General features: G+C 43.8%; 1 long non-coding RNA gene across 1 annotated transcript in view; it reads right to left on the bottom strand.

Annotated features, from left to right (window-relative positions):
• Positions 1 to 19,306, bottom strand: part of LOC134634843 (uncharacterized) — a 54,426-nt gene continuing 35,120 nt past the window's right edge. The window contains exon 3 of the long non-coding RNA XR_010094891.1: positions 1 to 311. This is a non-coding gene — a long non-coding RNA (uncharacterized LOC134634843). The remainder of the gene's footprint in view (positions 312 to 19,306) is intronic.

Here is a 19,306-nt window from a genome sequence, read left to right as displayed (position 1 = left end):
ATTCTAAAAGTGACATAGTATTGTGCAAATGGATAAAAGAGTAGCAGCATATGATGGGGAGATGAAACAAACATTCTGTCAGGCTCAGGAGAGACTCGGAGGCAGACCGTCACTAGAGTTCACAATTTATTTACACACACACAGACACCAGGTGCGAATATATACAGGTGAGGGGGGGGCACAGGAAGAGGGTCTCCGGAGAACACACGCACAGGAGGGGAAGGGGCTATGTACACAATCCTTGCAGAGGCTCAGGTTGGCTCGGACTCCGGCTTAGCTCACCCAATGGTGGTCCCCAGGCTGGCGAGAATCTGACACAGAGAGGAGAACAGGTAAGTAGCAGCACAAAGAAACTCGAGAAGAAGGCTTGACTAGCAGTGACACTGACGAGTGTTACACAATAATCCAGCGAAGAAGCCTTCTCAGCCGCCGCCTTAAGTGAGCGTGGTGATGAGATGATTATTCGCAGGTGTTTGAGCCAGGGGCTGGAGTCGTCATGACTCCACCCCGGTAGAGCGCAGTGCACAGGAGGGGAGAGAGAGACGCAACATACTTGTAGCCATACAGGGACAGCCGAGGAGGCACAGGGTCATGACACATTCAATGAAAAACTGTTGGGTGATATTGCACGATCTGAATGGGAACAGAATAGCTTTGTTATTAATCCTCAGGAAATCACCTACAGAGTGAGGAAGAATTGTACAGTTTTATTGCCACCGGCTCAAAGGATTTTCTGTGGCGGTCAGCAGTGGCGGTCCTAGCCTGTTTGGCGCCCCGGGCGAACACGCCCTCTGCCCCCCCCCACACACACACACACACGCACGCACGCACACACACACATACACACACATATGAAGAGAGAGAGTATGCATAGTATGCAAACGGCTACCAAACAGACATCATAATTCGTCATACAATGAGAACAGGACAAATCAACAATTGACACTGACTAATTAATATTATATTATTGTATATATTGTTTGGAGTTTAGTCTCTTACTGTTACTATTTTTACCATTTCTTCTTGGAGCAACTATAACCCACATAATTTCCTTAGGGATTAAGAAAGTATTCTGATTCTTAATGTTTTAGGATACATGACCTGCCATTATCCAATGACACATCTGCTTACCTGTATCTTTTGCTCGTTTCTCCTTGTAGGAGCCATAATTAAATGTATTGAATTTTAATGATCACTGGGTTTTCATTTGTTTGGTTGCTATGGTGATGTGTAACGGGAGTCACGTGGGTGCTAGCGGTGACATTAAGAGGGCGTTGTCAGTCTGTCTTTCACTGGTTTGATTTTGACAGAGAGGAGGGCTGGGTAGCCGTAGTTTTTGTTGACCGCAGCACAACGAGTTTCCCCTTGTTGCATTAGAGCTGTGATGTTTTAAGAGTTTGAATCGTGAGCCGATCACATTGCTCTGTAAACTTTTCAAGCACTTTAATAAACAAGCAAGCAATTCCACCTCTGGCATTATTGCGTACAGTTGACAGCGCGTCAGGCAAATAGGCTCCATCCCCGGCCTCTAGCGACTGTGGAAGTTGCCACACTCCTCCTCTTCTTTTCTCTTTTTTTTAAACTTTAAAAACGGGTTGTGTGTGAGACTTAAAATCAACAAAATATAAAATATACATTTTAAATTGTTATTGGTCCCTTTACCCCTGGTCCTAAAGTGTATATTTATTTTCTTACTCTTCTTATATTTATTGTTTGTTTACTTGCACTGCTGTAACTGGAGCCTCGTCGTCTCGTCTCTCTGTATACTGGACTGTATGTAGCGGAGATGACAATAAAGTTTACGTTGACTTCAGCAGCGAGCAGGCGCACCGAGGGCTCTCGCGCTCACTTTTCCCGTATAGAATTTCGAAAAAACATCGGTGCAAATTATAAGTCTGTATCATAATGTCTGCTGTTTTCGTGTTGTTGGTTTGTTTTTATTTTGTTTCATTTTGCGAGTTGGTTATTAGATGCTGCTCCAGCCACCCAGAGAATCCCCCGCCGCCCCGCCCTCTCCTCCCTGTGCCGCAAGCAGCAGACGCACCTCGCAAACGGAGGGCCCCATTACTCCCAGCAAATGGGCGATAGAAAACCGATCTGTGCCTATGACATTCCCAATATGCGCTGGCATGATATCGGGGCAGCATGAGTACGAGCAATTTTTTTTTTTTTTTTTGCCGATGCCCGTGATGCCGCCCCCCACCACGATGCCGCCCCGGGCAACCGCCCAGGTCGCCCGTATCTAAAACCGCTACTGGCGGTCAGTTCTGCATTTCGGGGTAATGAGTCTTTTGCTGCGTGTGCTCCGATGGCCCATCATGGAGGCGTGCATGGGGTGGGAGGGGTTGTCCATGATACAAAGAAGCTTTTTTAGCATCCTCCTCTCAGACACCTCCTCCAGGTTCTCCAGTCTGACACCCGGGACAGAACCAGCCTTTTTAATCAGTTTGTTCAGCCTGTTGGCATCGGCTGTCTTCACCCCACTGCCCCAGCACACAGCTGCAAAGAACACAGCACTCTCTACCACAGAGTGATAGAACATTGTCAGCATTTTCCTACAAACATTAAAGGACCTGAACCGCCTCAGTAAGAAAAGCCGACTCTGCCCTTTTTAAAAGACAGCATTGGTGTTCTTGGTCCAGTCCAGTTTACAGTCCAAGTGTACCCCCAGGTACCGGTAGTCCTCCACGATCTCTACATCAGCCCCTCTGATGGTGACAGGGGTAGGAGGAGGAGCCTGCTTCCTAAAGTCCATGATCAGTTCCTTTGTCTTTGTGATGTTAAGTTGTAGATGGTTAAGCTCACACCACTCAACAAAGCTGTCCACCACACTCCTGTACTCCTCTTCCTGTCCATCACTGATACAGCCAACAATGGCAGAGTCATCAGAGAATTTCTGCAGATGGCATGACTGTGACTTGTACCTGAAGTCAGACGTGTAGAGGGTGAAGAGGAAGGGTGATAGGACAGTCCCCTGTGGCGCTCCCGTGCTGCTCATGATGTTGTCCGAGTGGCAGCCCTTCAGCCGAACATGCTGTGGTCAACTTGTTAAATAGTCCGTGATCCAAGCTACCAGTGGGGCGTCCATCTGCATTTCCGTGAGCTTATTCCCCAGCAATGATGGTCTGATTGTGTTAAAAGCACTAGAGAAGTCAAAGAACATGACCCTCACAGTGCTCCCAACAATGTCCAGGTGAGAATAAGCCTTTAACATTGTAATAATAATAAAAAAATTTTAAAAAGTATCCTACACACCATATAAATGTAAACTAGTTATGAGCTGTAAATAAATGTTGTGGTGGAAAACAGAGCATGTCTATTTTTTCAGTTAATCTGCACTTTTTTAATGGGTTTAAAGGGATGCTTGATCTACAGCAAGTCCAGGCCTTAAGCACCGGCATCCTGCAGGTTTTAGATATCACCCTGAGTCAACACACCTGAATCAAACGATTAGTTCAATATCAGGCCTCTGGAGAACTTCAAGACATGCTAAGGAGGTGATTTAGCAATTTGAATCAACTGTGTTGGATCAAGGACACGCCTAAAACCTGCAGGACACTGGCACTTGAGGCCTGGAGCTGCCTACCCTTGATCTACAGCTTATGGAAGCTTGTTTCCATCACTGAACTTTTCTTTTGCCGTCTATACCTCAAAATTCCAAGTTAACTCTGCCCATCAGGAAGCTCTGTGAAGGTCCATCATTTCCTTCCTACCACAAGTATGGCAGAGCTAACTCAAAATTTGGGAAAATAACCGAATAAGCTTCCATGATAACAAAACAACCTATAGATGTCACGGTCCTGGGTCGGTGACCCAGTGTTTTTAGTTTCTTGTGTCCGAGTTTTTTGTATTATGATCTTAGTTCCCTTTGTTCCCCCAGCTTATTCTTTAGTCCAGTGTCTTAGTTTGGCTTTCTTGTATTCTCTTTAGTTCTCTGAGTATTTAGTAGATGCCTTCTGTGTCTCTTTGTTGTTGTTCTCTGTGTTTCTTAGTTGCTCTGTCTCCCCTAGTCTAGTTCGTGTCTGTGCTACATCCTGTTTTACTTTGAAGGTCCATGTCTCATGTGAGTGTTTCCTACTTTGCTCCCTCGTCTGGTCAGTTCTGATTTCTCCCAGCTGTGCTCCCCTTCTGTGTCTCAATTCCCTCGTTATTTCCCAGTGTATTTAAGCCCTGTGTTTCTCTGTGTCAGTGTCGTGATCTCCCTCATGCTGTGTGTTTCTACCTGTGGCTCCCTATGTGTGTTTTGTTAGATTCTTCTCAGTTTAGGTTTTTGTAGATGTTCTTGGTTCAGCAATAAAAGCTGCCATTTTGAGTTCAGTCCTGTCTCCAGTGAGTTTGCGTTTGGGTCCTATTCCTGCCTGCACACGGCCGAATCATGACAATAGAAACATAATATTGCAATAAAAATGCAAAGTTAAAGTACAAAAAAATTATAAAGACCTCACTGTGGAGTAGTGATAAATGGAAAGAGATCTTACTTATTACAGTAATGCTCATATACTTAATACAGCGTGTCGCCTTTGTTAAAAAGCACAAATATGTGTGTTTTTTTGGTTTAACCCTCTGGGGTCCAGGGTATAATTGGCCGTTTTTGACTACTTTTGATTTTACCTCTATATTTCACCTTTAAAATATGTTTTTCTTGCCTTGTTTGGTACCATTATTTTCAGCACAACCTCAAATATCTGAAATTTGAGTTATTTTTTCATTTTGGTATACTATATTAGCACAGTTGATCTAAATTCAGACAAAAAAATCAAAATCCGAGTAGAAAAAAGTTATATTTTTTTACTGTAAAACCCACAAACATGTTTAACGAATCATTTTCATAACTTGAAATGCAAATAGAAATTGTATATTTCTAAAAATTGTGCACAAGTTTTGCAAACAACAAAGTTATATGGTACTATTCACCTAAAAATGCAACCTAGGCCTCAGGCGTTTTTTATATAACCATTTAAATCTATTTACAGAACAATCAGGTGTGCTGGATCAAATAAGAAGGCACACAAATTATTTGTGCCAGTCCAAAAAATGTAGTTTGTGTTCAGTATAAGACAGAGGAGAACACCAAACGCCTAAACCCTGCAGGTCTGACAGCAGGAGGTGCATCAGTCCAGTTTTCCATGTGGGAACAGCGTTTACACTGGAATCTGGCTTTGACGGCTTTTTTTGGAGAAAATGTGAAATTCAGCAGTCTAACTGACACACAATACAAAACAAGAACTACACAACAAACTAACTAACAGCCTCCAAACATGCTAAACGTCACTAATGTCTCACATATGAAGACTCACTCTCTCTCTTTCTTTCGCTCGCCAGCTTTCCGTCGCGGGTGTCACTCCTAAAAACTTCCCCTTCTCCCTAAACAACCAAGTGCCACATGTTGCCATATCATTTTTTTTGATTGGCTGACATGTTAAACTCTAACGCCAATAGGGAAGGGGTGTTTTTTCTTTTTCTTTTTTCACTCGCAAAGGGAGAGTGTTTGCTAGCACTGTCTGTAGAAAACGCTGTTTTTACCGTTCTTCCCACTGTAAACACCACTGGAGACTCTGAATTGCTGCATCTTGTAGCTGTGTCATCTTAAATTGGTCATGTGATTTTGACGCGGCGGCGCGTCCGGCGACCCCAGAGGGTTAAAATAGATTTTTTGCTTGCAAAGATTGTCCACCCCTGCATTAGATGATCATAGTAGGCAAGTTTCACTAAAAGTAAACTAGGCGGAACAGAGAGTCTTGGAAATTGCAGGCAGTCGGACAGACAAAGGATGCCTTGCCATGTGCTCAACATTTCATTTCATTTCATTTATTTATTTATTTCACACTTGGTTCAACAGTTTCCACAGTTAGTTCTTTCAGACAAACCAACCACACTTTCTCTCGGTATAGCACTGCAACCATGTGTGAAAAGGAGCAGGAAGAAGAAAATATTCTTATTAAACCCTGCCGCCTGCAATCCAACTTATATTACAAGTGGGCACCAAAAATCAAGGAACAAACTAACATTTATCTATTTATCGGTCCTAACGCAAACCAAACAACAAATTTACAATCAGCAATATACCATTCCACATAGTAACAAGGAGAAAAGATAAGTAAATAGAATAAAATGAGGCAAAAAATAAAGGATCCTTTTTCAATTAACTCCAATTTTGTTCATGTTCTTCATATTGAGTTATCATTTTATTCCTTTGATAATGACCAGATCTTCTCTTTGGCTACTAGAGGGCACTAATCACACCCATTTATACTATCGTGTCTGTATTGACACTGACTTCTATTTAACATCAACACTGGGGCTGCTTTTTATGTCACCAATATATCTCCTTACATTCTTCACTTCCTCACATTTGGGGTTCTCCCCATTAGAGTTTAGGAGAAATATGAGGACAGGGGAGCCTAAAAAAGAGCCTGACAGGTTAATGATCTGCTGTACAACTGGGTCATGTGACTAAACTTTTGGTATGGATAACCAACGAACATCTGCTTATATAAGACAGCAGGTCTTTATTCATTTGGACAGGTAAATTAACAGTAAATTAGCAGTAAAGGACAGTAAATTACCCTGGACAGCGAGGAACGCTGGTTTGAGCGGGGAGTCAAGGAGGCCATTTACATGAAAAGGGAAAGACCATCTCTGAATTAAGGAAAGGGCCTGAGGGTACATCTGTCACCAGTGGCGGTCCTAGCCCATTTGGTGCCCTGGGCAAACAGTCCCTCTGCCCCCCCCCCCCCCCCCCCCACACACACACACACACACACAAAACATATTAAGGATTATACATTAACATAAAAGTGTTGTTGGAACCATACTGAATTTCACCAGAGAGAAACACACACACACACATATGAAGAGAGAGAGAGTATGCATAGTATGCCAACGGCTACCAAACATGTCATACAATGAGAACAGGACAAATCAACAATTGACAATAACTAATTAATATTAAAATCTGTAACATAATGTATTGTTTGGAGTTTAGTCTGTTACTGTTACTATTTTTACCATTTCTTCTTGGAGCAACTGTAACCCACATAATTTCCTTAGGGATTAATAAAGTATTCTGATTCTGATTGTTTCAGGATGACCTGCCATTATCCAATGACACATCTGCTTACCTGTATCTTTTACTCGTTTCTCCTCCTCTTCTTTTCTCTTTTTTCTAAACCGAGCACCTGATGGCTTTGAACGTTTCTTGTCCATCTTCCATTGGTTTTAATTTTGCACTCCAGTATGAACACAAATCCCCCAACTCGAGGATCACCACAACATAACCTAATGTCTGTGAAGGTTCTCAGTCATCCAGGTCATCGTAGTCAAAGGAGTTTGCGAAGCGTCTGGACTTCTTTAAGTTGCTTAAAGCAACTTAAAGAAGTCCAGACGCTTTTCTTCGCAAACTCCTTTGACAACATAACCTAATAGACCTACACCTTAGTTCACAGATTCGCTTTGTCTAGGGTTTATTTCTGGGATTTCACACAACCCAGGATTCAGATCATGAATACATAATGGGCTTGGATTTACAACATTATGAATGAAATGTGCTCTATTTGGAAGCAGCCGGCCCCCTCCCCTTTCGACAGATTGTGTGTGAGACTTTAAATCATCAAACTGTAAAATATAAATTTTAAATTGTTTTACCCCTGGTCCTAAAGTGTATACTTATTTTCTTACTCTTCTTATATATATTGTTTGTTTACTTGCACTGCTGTAACTGGAGCCTCGTCGTCTCGTCTTTCTATATACTGGACTGTATGTAGCGGAGATGACAATAAAGTTTACTTTGACTTCAGCAGGGAGCAGGCGCATCGAGGGCTCTCGCGCTCACTTTTCGCTTATAGAATTTCGAAAAAAAACATCGGTGCAAATTATAAGTCTTTATCATAATGTCTGGTGTTTTTTTTGTTTGTTGGTTTGTTGGTTTGTTTTTATTTTGTTCCATTTTGCGAGTTGGTTATTAGATGCTGCTCCAGCCAGCCAGATAATCCCCCCGCCGCCCCGCCCTCTCCTCCCTGTGCCGCAAGCAGCAGGCGCACCTCGCAAACGGAGGGCGCCCTTACTCCCAGCAAATGGGCGATAGAAAACCGATCGGTGCCTATCCCATCTCCAAAATGCGCTGGCTGATGTCGGGGCAGCATGAGCACGAGCAACTTTCTTTTGCCGATGCCCGTGATGCCGCCCCCCACCACGATGCCGCCTCGGGCAACCGCCCGTGCCGCCCGTATCAAAAACCGCTACTGTCTGTCACCATCTTACAATGCTGTGATTGCAGCCATTCCCCAACTCTCTGTGAATGGTACTCATGGCCACTGATCAGTGATCTTTGATCAATGAGGTCTAAGGAGCTTGGAAAGAAAAGCGTCTGGATTTCTTTAAGTTGCTTGAAGACGTTTCACCTCTCATCCGAGAAGCTTCTTCAGTTCTAAGGTCAAATGGTGGGGAGTCCCAGATTTAAACCCAGTGGGAGTTTCCCCTCAAAGAGGGACAAAGGACCCCCTAATGATCCTCTACCTAATCACATGAGCCAAGGTGTGAAAGCGGGTGTGGGTCCCAATCAGCCAGGGTTTCGGGTGAGCTCATTGTGAAACCTGGCCCCACCTTGTCATGTGAATTCCTGAGGTCAGATGGCCCAGGATGTGAGTTGGCATTAAGGCGTCTGGGGAGGGATCTCAAAACTGGATTATAGATGGCAGACAGTTGATGTCGTAAACCACCACCTCTGTTCAAAGATGGTCGCTCACAGTGGACATAAATGGCTTCTTTTACTCCTCTTTCAAACCGTCTGTCCTCTCTGTTCAAAACGTGAACATTGGTATCCTCGAAAATGTGACCTTTGTCCTTTAGATGCAGATTTGTAAGCCGAGTCTTGTCCCGTGGAGGTGGCTCTTCTATGCTGTGCCATGCGTTTATGAAGTGGCTGTTTGGTCTCTCCAATGTAGAGGTCTGGGCATTCCTCACTGCACTGTACAGCACACACCACATTGTTAAGTTTGTGTTTAGGAGTTTTGTCTTTGGGATGAACCAGTTTTTGTCTGAGTGTGTTGCTGGATCTGAAGTAAAGTGGGATGCCGTGCTTGGAGAAAACTCTCCTGAGTTTTTCTGATACACCAGCTACATAGGGGATGACAATGTTGTTGCGTTTGCCTTTCTTATCCTCCCTAGTTAGTCTCTGATCTTCTTCTCTGTGCATCTTTGCTGACTTGATGAAAGCCCAATTAGGATTTTATGTTTTAAGCGCTTCCTTTACGTGTGTGTGTTCCTTCTTTTTCCCTTCAGGCTTAGAGGGAACATTTTCTGCCCGGTGTTGTAAGGTCCTGATTACTCCAAGTTTGTGTTCCAGAGGGTGATGGGAGTCAAAGAGGAGGTACTGGTCCGTGTGTGTGGGCTTCCGGTAAACTTCAGTGTTGAGGTTTCCATTCTCTTTAATGTGCACAGCGCAGTCCAGGAATGGCAAACAGTTATCCTTTGTGTCTTCCCTGGTGAACTTGATGTTTTTATCCACAGCGTTAATGTGAGCAGTGAAGGATTCCACTTCTTGCGTTTTGATTTTGACCCAGGTGTTGTCTACATATCTGTACCAGTGGCTGTGTACTCTCCCTTTAAAAGAGCCAAGAGCCTTTCTTTCCACTTCCTCCATGTAAAGGTTGGCTACAAAAGGTGACACCATGGCACATCCATGTTTTTGTCTGTGCCTTACCACCACATATTTCATATTTGAAATATGTGGTGGTAAGGCAGAGGTTTAACAGTGTGCAAATCTGATCGGGGGTGAGGTTTGTTCTGTCTTCCAAGGAGCTGTCTTCTTGTAGTCATTTTCTGACAGTCTCCACTGCCTCCGTGGTAGTGCAAGTGAAGAGAGAGACCACATCAAGGGACACCATAGTTTCATCTGGATCCATACAAGTTCAGGTACATCATGTAAATCACAAACTCCACAAACATTAGCATTGTGTTACATTAGCAACAGTCCCTTACTCTAATACATTTCTTATGTCTACATCACTCTGCTTTTACATCATCACACTACTTGTGCTCACCTGTAAAATTCAAAAAACAAGCACTTCAGTTTAGCGTAGCTGCACTCTATGGGCTGTCTGTGCACTAAAACACACAGGCCCCATTCAGTGCTTGCGTGAGCGTCACCCATGGGGATCATCATTGACCAAAATATTCTAGCTGGATTGCCAGTGAGCACAGTATGTGTCAGAAATACAGTAATAAAGAACTGAATGCATAAAGTAACAATGATAAGCACACCAAACCCATAAAATTATGGGTCTTTAGCCTCTTCTGTGTGGATCCAGCTCCATGCACATTCCATGTGACAAACCTTAGTGTGTGTGAAGCTAATGTTGCACACTGTGTATGACACTCAAGTGAATGAGAAAAAACACACGTCCCTGGGTGTAAGAAACAGAACATGAACTCTCATTCATGTTCACTTTTATATTCATATCAATATGAGAGGATGGACAACAGCCCCAGAGAGACCAAAGGAGGAGGCTGCAGATCGAGGAAGAGGAGAGCTTTAGAGAGAAAAGAATATAGAAATGCAGCTCTACTTGAAGAGGAGGCTGCAGCTGCAATGGTAGGAATCAGCACTGTGGCATCATGGTTCATGAATGTGCTTTCCTAAATCCTTTTCAAGCAAGCAAGCAAGCAAATTATATAGCACTTTCAGACAACTCCTAGCTGAAAACAAAGTGCTGTACACTTGACATGACAAAAAAACGATACATTAAATGAAATAAAAAAAATAACTCAAATAAATAATAATGATAAATAAAATAAAATTAAAACAATAAAGTCAACACATTAGATTAAATTAAAGCAGTAAAATCAGGATCAATCTGTGTCATAAGCCAAGGAATTAAAGTTCATTTTAAGACATGTTTTAAAAATGGACAAAAAATGGTTCTTGTATAATATAAAATCACTTGTTCACTCAATCTTGTGATGCCATTATGCTTTTTAGACATAAATCACTTTTAATCACTCATTTAAGTTCCTCACAAGTTTGTTCAGACATGCTGATGATGAAATGAGCCACAAGGTGCAACATTTCTGAAGATTAGTCTGTCGTGGTATATAAAGCCTTGTCAGAATTTGTCATCTCAGCTCACCCGAGCTTAACAGAAAAACAACATACTGATATTCACTGTGCAGCTTTGAGTGGAAAAAGAAAAACAACATATGGATCCTGGAATAATCGTAGCTTCCATCTTTAAAGGACTGAAGAGGAAGAAGTTTACAAGGAATCATTTAGAAGAGTTTAAAACATCAACTGACTGAATCCATGAATCTGAAAATGTGTTTCTGAGTGAAAGAGACAGACATGTACAGACTGAACTATCTGTTCAACAGTCAGAGTATTTCTCTAACAAGAGGCCTCTCTTTACACTCAACTCAGCACAGAGTCACTGAAGCACCAGACTGACCAAACCATGACCCAAACCCAGGATAAAGAGTTTCAGTGAATGTGGTGTTGAAGGTGTGGAGGTGGATCAGAGTGTCAGAGGAGACTCTGTATAAAGACAGGCTGCCAGCAGGACAGTCCACATAAACTGCTACTCTGTTAGAGATGAAGGATGAAGAGGAAGAGGAGGAGATGTATGGGTTTTCCTTATTGTGAAAAACAGCGAATCCATAGTCGTGAGAGCAGTACAGACTCCAGGAATGATCATTTCTTCCAAACAAACAGTCATTACTGTCTCCTTTCTTTCAATTCGTCTGTAACTCACTGATATATGAACCAGTTTTCTCCATTCGACCTCCCAGTAACAAAGACCAGTCAGACCATTTTTACACAAAAGCTGAGGATACGGGTAATCAAATCTGTCTGGATGATCAGGATATGACTGATTCTCCTCCACATGTGTCCACTTCCTATTGTTGTCAGACAGTTTGAGGTTTGTGTTCACTGTGTTTGTGTCGAGCTGCAGTTATTGATCCATCATCTGTTCATTGATTGACACTTTGATGATGACTTCTGACATCACAAATGTGAATAAGTGATGTGAAAGGTTGAAGATGATTGAATGTTTGCTGCTTTGTTTTCATGAATGACATTAAAACACACTTACACTTCCTCAGACTTGGGCTGTGTCCCAATTCAGGGTATGCACGCTTGAAGTACGCACACTACGCGTACTACGGACAGTGCGTACTATAAGTACGGGAAGTGCGGAAGTGAGAGGCTTGTGAAATGGGACGGTCTAGCCTTCGTCGCGCTGTTCAGGTTGCCTAGCAACCATGATACTAACCGCGAGAAACGTGTCATACAGCTTTGTGTGACAGAAATGAAGGAGAAAAATGTTTTGTTGGTCCTTCATTTCTATATTTCCTATCACCTTCATTTTTGTCATGACATCACTTTGATTAGTTGAGTATCTGAGGCTGAGACCACGGGACTGTAAAACATGATAGTTGGGCTTCATTTCTGTACTGAACAGTCATTTAAGATTAGTTAGTAAATAATCCATTTGGTATCCTTGTTGGTCTTCAGACAACAATTCTGACGGCTAAAGAACCAAATGGGACAGACAAAAAAAAAAAAAAGATTAGTTAGTAAATAACAATCAGCTAATGTTGTTCATGAGACTAAAATCATCTCACTGTGGTAATGTAAATATAATATGTCCAATATTATATGTATTGTCAGATTATTATGGTATATATATACAGTCAGGTCCATAAATATTGGGACATCGACACAATTCTAACATTTTTGGCTCCATACACCACCACAATGGATTCCAAATGAAACGAACAAGACATGCTTTAACTGCAGAGTGTCAGCTTTTATTTGAGGGTATTTACATCCAGATCAGGTGAACGGTGTAGGAATTACAACAGTTTGCAAATGTGCCTCCCACTTCTTGAGGGACCAAAAGTAATGGGACAGAATAAGAACCATAAATCAAACATTCATTTTTTAATACTTGGTTGCAAATCCTTTACAGTCAATCACAGCCTGAAGTCTGGAACACATAGACATCACCAGACGCCGGGTTTCATCCCTGGTGATGCTCTGCCAGGCCTCTACTGCAACAGTCTTCAGTTCCTGCTTGTTCTTGGGGTATTTTCCCTTCAGTTTTGTCTTCAGCAAGTGAAATACATGCTCAATCGGATTCAGGTCAGGTGATTGACTTGGCCATTGCAAAACAGTCCACTTCTTTCCCTTCAAAAACTCTTTGGTTGCTTTTGCAGTATGCTTTGGGTCGTTGTCCACCTGCACTGTGAAGCGCCGTCCAATGAGTTTTGAAGCATTTGTCTGAATATGAGCAGATAATATTGCACGAAACACTTCAGAATTCATTGTGCTGCTTTTGTCAGCAGTCACATCATCAATAAATACAAGAGAACCAGTTCCACTGGCAGCCATACATGCCCACGCCATGACACTTCCACCCCAATGCTTCACTGATGAGGTGGTATGCTTAGGATCATGAGCAGTTCCTTTCCTTCTCCATACTCTTCTCTTCCCATCACTCTGGTACAAGTTGATGTTGGTCTCATCTGTTCATAGGATGTTGTTCCAGAACTGCGACGGCTTTTTCAGATGTCGTTTGGCAAACTCTAATCTGGCCTGCCTGTTTTTGGGGCTCACCAAAGGTTTACATCTTGTGGTGAACCCTCTGTATTCACACTGGTGGAGTCTTCTCTTGATTGTTGACTCTGACGCACATACACCTACCTCCTAGAGAGTGTTCTTGATCTGGCCAACTGTTGTGAAGGGTGTTTTCTTCACCAGGGAAAGGATTCTTTGGTCATCCACCACAGTTGTGTTCTGTGGTCTTCCTAGTTTTTTGGTGTTGCTGAGCTCACCAGTGCGCTCCTTCTTTTTGGGAATGTTCTAAACAGTTGTTTTGGCCACGCCTGATGTTTTTGCTATCTCTCTGATGGGTTTGTTTTTTTCAGCCTAATGATGGCTTGCTTCACTGGTAGTGACAGCTCTTTGGATCTCATCCTGGCAGTTGACAGCAACAGGTTCAAAAAGCAAACAGCACACTTGAAATGAACTCTGGACCTTTTATTTGTTCATTGTAATTGGGGTAATGAGGAAATAACACACACCTGGCCATGGAACAGCTGAGAAGCCAATTGTCCCATTACTTTTGGTCCCTTAAGAAGTGGGAGGCACATATACAAACTGTCATAATTCCTATACTGTTCACCTGATTTGGATGTAAATACCCTCAAATAAAAGCTGGCAGTCTGCAGTTAAAGCACATCTTGTTCGTTTCATTTGGAATCCATTGTGGTTGTGTATAGAGCCAAAAATGTTAGAATTGTGTCGATGTCCCAATATTTATGGACCTGACTGTACATATATATATATATATATATATATATATATATATATATATATATATATTACAGGATATATTACAGCAGTGAGCTTGAACTCTGGGTCAAAGATTTAAGTTGCAGTTATTTATATTTCCTATCACCTTAAATCTTCACTCAAAGACAAATATCTTTGACAGTGTATATATAGATGTATTATACATAAGAGACAAATATTGTTCGTCTAATATGTTGGCATTATTACATTTGGCTCAATGCTTACATATATGTGTAAAAACGAAAATGTACGAGCTGTGAAAACTGTTTCTGATAGAATGAAGATCAGACTGATATATTAAATATTCCTTTATTGGGTGAGAAAATCAGACCATGTCATAACTGCTTTAAGTCATACAGAATAGATATCAGAGCCTTAAACAGGCTGACTTCTGCTAAATGGGTCAAACTGGGCAGAAAGTATACAAACACATAACATCCTTATAGAATATGATGTAACACTATAGATCAACTTACCTCAGAATATATAAAGCATATAAACAATTACAGCAATGTGATGCAACAAACACAGCAGTACTACTAATCCAAAATACTCAAAGCTTCATAGAAGTGAAACAAACATTTATTTTTAGCTCCATTCTGCTGCTGATACATACTTTAGGTTTCTGAATATTAAACTTGTTGCTGCCTTTCATAGTGTGTAACTTGAAGGCCCTGAGTACTTTCTCCCACACTGAAAACACTGGAATAATAAAATTATTTGAACATTACCTAATAAGACTGATTCAGGACAGACAATTAGTTATATTAAACTTTTCTAGCAGTCCTTCACAAACAGGGAACAGTCTGTCTATTCTTTCCATCTGTCAGCTGCTGCTGGCTCTTCCTCCTCCTCTTCCTCACACACTGCTGAGTTTGTCCTGGTGGATCATCAGGGGTGCAAAGCCTCACAGATGATGTGCAGCAGTGGGTCCCTCAGTCTGTCCTCACTCTGGACACTTGCAGTTGTCACACATGGAAATCAAATGTGTGATAAGCTGCAGGATTCAAACACAAGTGTAACTTATAAACACATGTTCATACTTTTATTCCACAATCAGAGAGAAAGAAACAGAGAGAGAGTGCAGGACAGACAGACAGGTGACAGTCTCAGGTGTATACACTGCTACAAAACAGCACAAGAGAAGGAGGATTTAGTGTTTGTGTTATTACGAGTGCTAAACAAGAAGAGTTCCCAGATGGTACAGTGGACACATGTGTGACTCCTGTGATTAAAGCATCTTTCTTTCAGCTTAACGAGTGAACCGTCAGCTCGTTCAAACACACGTTAAAGTCCGTTTGGCTCGACACCACCGAACAGAGGCAGCAATATAACATAGCTAACATTAACAGTACAGTGAATCCTGCTTGTGCCGTGATATTCAGGACTGCAAACCGAGCAGCATTCACTGACTTTCAGCTTGTTGTGTTTGTGGATATATGACTGACTTTAATTATCCATAAAATCATCACATTCTCTGTAAGATTAAGGTCGACTATATATATATGTTTAGAAGTAAAGGCTTTAAAACCAAGTTAACGCTGAAAGTGCAAACATCACTAATGTCACATAAGTTTGCCGACATGTGGCCAACAGTAATGTTTTAATGTTCTTCATTATTAAACATTCGCACATAAATAAGTGACATAATATTCAGTACTTACTTTTGCCAGTTCATTCTTCGGCCGCTCCCTTCTGCCGTATTTTGCGGCAAAATTATCCACACCCACCGCCGCGCTATGAATTGTGGGATATACGGGACCACGAAGCGTGCAACGGACCACGCTTGATATTTGGGGAAATCGACGGCGCATTTGGAGTATGCATTTGAAGTACACTTTGAATTGGGACAGCCGTCGTCGCGTGGCGGTGACGTATTCGCACTTGAAATGCGTATTTCCGGCGCCCCCCGTGTGCGGCAGCCTGTTACAGCAGCTCTGCTCATTCCGAGTTTCTTTCTTTCTTATCTTTTCTTCTCGTAATTTTTCTATAACTAACGTATTAGTAATTAGACTCTGCAACCATGTTCTACCGTTTTGTGCTAGTTCTGGTCGTTTTACTTAGTTTTTTTCTACTTTTTTCACCCGTGTGTGGGGACCCAGAGCAGGGATCCTTTGTTTACAGTAAGGATCAGCTGTTAGCGCTGCGTCCCACAGCAGTACTGCCGGCGGACAGACCCGACATTCCCAGCGAGCTGAGGAGGAAAAGACGGGGGTGTCGTGCTGGGAAGTAGCGCCGTCGCCCGAGAAGGAGACGTTATCGACCATCTCTTCCTTCTGTAATTATTGGAAATGTACGGTCTTTGCACAATAAATTGGATGAGCTCACGTCGCTAACCTGGTCACAGAGGGAGTACCGGCAATGTAGCATCATGATGCTAACGGAGTCGTGGCTAACACCGCTAACTCCGGACACGAGTGTGACACTACCGGGATTCCAGCTGCTTCGAGCGGACAGGACAAGAGACAGCGGTAAGAGGAAAGGAGGGGGACTGGCAGTGTTTGTGAATGACAGATGGTGTAACCCTGGGCACATCACTGTAAAAGAACAACTCTGCAGCAGAGACATTGAGCTGTTAGCCGTTAGCATGCGTCCGTACTACCTGCCCCGGGAATTCTCGCATGTTATCGCGATAACAGCGTATGTCCCCCCCTCGGCCAACGCGGATGCAGCCTGTGACACTCTCCACTCAGTGGTCAGCAGACTGCAAACACAATCTCCGAGAGCCCTCCTCATAATATCAGGGGACTTTAATCATGCCTCACTGGACTCCACACTGCCCACCTTCACCCAGTATGTGACCTGCCCAACCAGAGACAATAAAACACTGGACTTACTGTATGCCAATGCTGAAGAGGCATACAGTTCATCACCTCTCCCTCCCCTGGGCAGATCTGATCACAACCTGGTGCACCTTGTCCCTGTGTATGAGCCCTTAGTGCGCAGGGAGCCACCAGCCACCCGCACAGTACAGAGATGGTCGCAGGAGAGCGAGGAGGCTCTTAAGGATTGTTTTGAGTCGACTGTGTGGGAGGTGATCTGTGACGACCACGGAGAGGACATCCACAGCCTTACTGCATGTATTACGGACTATATTAATTTCTGTGTGGATAACACCGTACCTACCAGGACTGTACGGTGTTTCTCCAACAACAAACCTTGGATTACCCCGGAAATTAAAGCTGTCCTCAAGCAGAAGAGGAGGGCCTTCAAATCCAAAGACAAAGAGGAGTTGAAAAGGGTGCAGAGAGAGTTGAGGGGACTGATAAGGAATGGGAAGGACAGCTACAGGCAGAAGATGGAGAACCAGCTTCAGCAAAATAACGTTGGTGAAGTCTGGAGAGGCCTCAGAACCATCTCAGGCCACAAACATCAGAACTCTCTGCCTGGGAGGGATGTGAGGTGGGCAAATGAACTGAATCATTTCTTCAACAGATTTGATTCAGCCATGAGGCAGTCTCCAACATCGGCTGCAGACTCAACCACCCCCACTGCTGCTGTTCCACCTCTGACACCTCAGACACTTCACACCTCCTCTATTCACCCTGCTCACTCCTCCCCACCCCCAACAACAGCATCCAATACACAATCAACACAAGGCTCCAGCCTGTCTCTCTCAGCCACCCAGGTTAGGAGGGAACTGAGGAGGATTAATGGCAAGAAGGCAGCGGGTCCAGATGGCATCAGCTCGAGGGTCGTCAGGTCCTGCGCGGACCAACTGTGTGGTGTGATGGAGCACCTCTTCAACCTGAGCCTGAGGCTGGGAAGAGTCCCACAGCTCTGGAAAACCTCCTGTGTTGTACCAGTGCCAAAGACTTCACGCCCCAAGGACCTCAACAGCTACAGGCCGGTGGCTCTGACATCCCACCTGATGAAGACCCTGGAGCGGCTGGTCCTGGCTCAGCTTCGGCGCCTTGTGAGCTCATCACTGGACCCACTTCAGTTTGCCTACCAGCCTGGCATTGGAGCGGATGATGCCGTCATTCACCTCCTACATCGCTCCCTCGCTCACCTGGAGACCGCTGGAAGCACTGTGAGAATCATGTTCTTTGATTTCTCCAGTGCCTTCAACACTATTCTTCCCTCGGTTCTGAAGGACAAGCTGGAGAACTCTGGAGTGGACCATCACCTCACTACCTGGATTTTGGACTACCCCACCGACCGACCACAGTATGTGAGGACTCAGGGCTGTGTGTCGGACAGGGTCGTCTGCAGTACGGGGGCCCCACAGGGAACGGTTCTGGCTCCGTTCCTCTTCACCATCTACACTGCAGACTTCTCCCACAACTCCACCCAGTGCTTCCTGCAGAAGTTCTCTGATGACTCTGCTATAGTCGGCCTCATCACTGATGGGGACGACAAGGAGTACAGAGGACTGACTCAGGACTTTGTGGGCTGGTGCCAGCTGAACTACCTCCAGATCAATGCCAGTAAAACCAAGGAGCTGGTGGTAGACTTCCGCAGGCACAAACATCCTCCACTGCAACCACTGAACATCCAAGGTATGGACATTGAGACTGTGGACAGCTACAGGTACCTTGGTGTTCATCTGAACAACAAACTGGACTGGACTCATAACTCAGACGCCCTCTACAGGAAAGGGCAGAGCAGGCTGTACCTGCTGCGGAGACTCAGGTCGTTTGGAGTGGAGGGCCCACTCCTGAAGACCTTCTATGACTCTGTGGTGGCCTCAGCCATTTTTTATGGTGTGGTCTGCTGGGGTGGCAGCATCTCTGCTGGGGACAGGAAGAGACTGAACAGGCTGATCCGAAGGGCCAGCTCTGTTCTAGGATGCCCTCTGGACCCAGTGGAGGTTGTGAGTGACAGGAGAATGGTGGCTAAGCTGTCATCCCTGTTGGACAACATCTCCCACCCCATGCATGAGACTGTGACAGCACTGAGCAGCTCCTTCAGTGGGAGACTGCGGCACCCACGGTGTGGGACGGAGAGATTTCG

Source organism: Pelmatolapia mariae, linkage group LG9 (genome assembly GCF_036321145.2).
Source record: "Pelmatolapia mariae isolate MD_Pm_ZW linkage group LG9, Pm_UMD_F_2, whole genome shotgun sequence".
Lineage (NCBI taxonomy): Eukaryota > Metazoa > Chordata > Actinopteri > Cichliformes > Cichlidae > Pelmatolapia > Pelmatolapia mariae.
The sequence above is the reverse complement of the archived record's forward strand: the minus strand, read 5'-3'. Positions and strand labels throughout refer to the sequence as shown.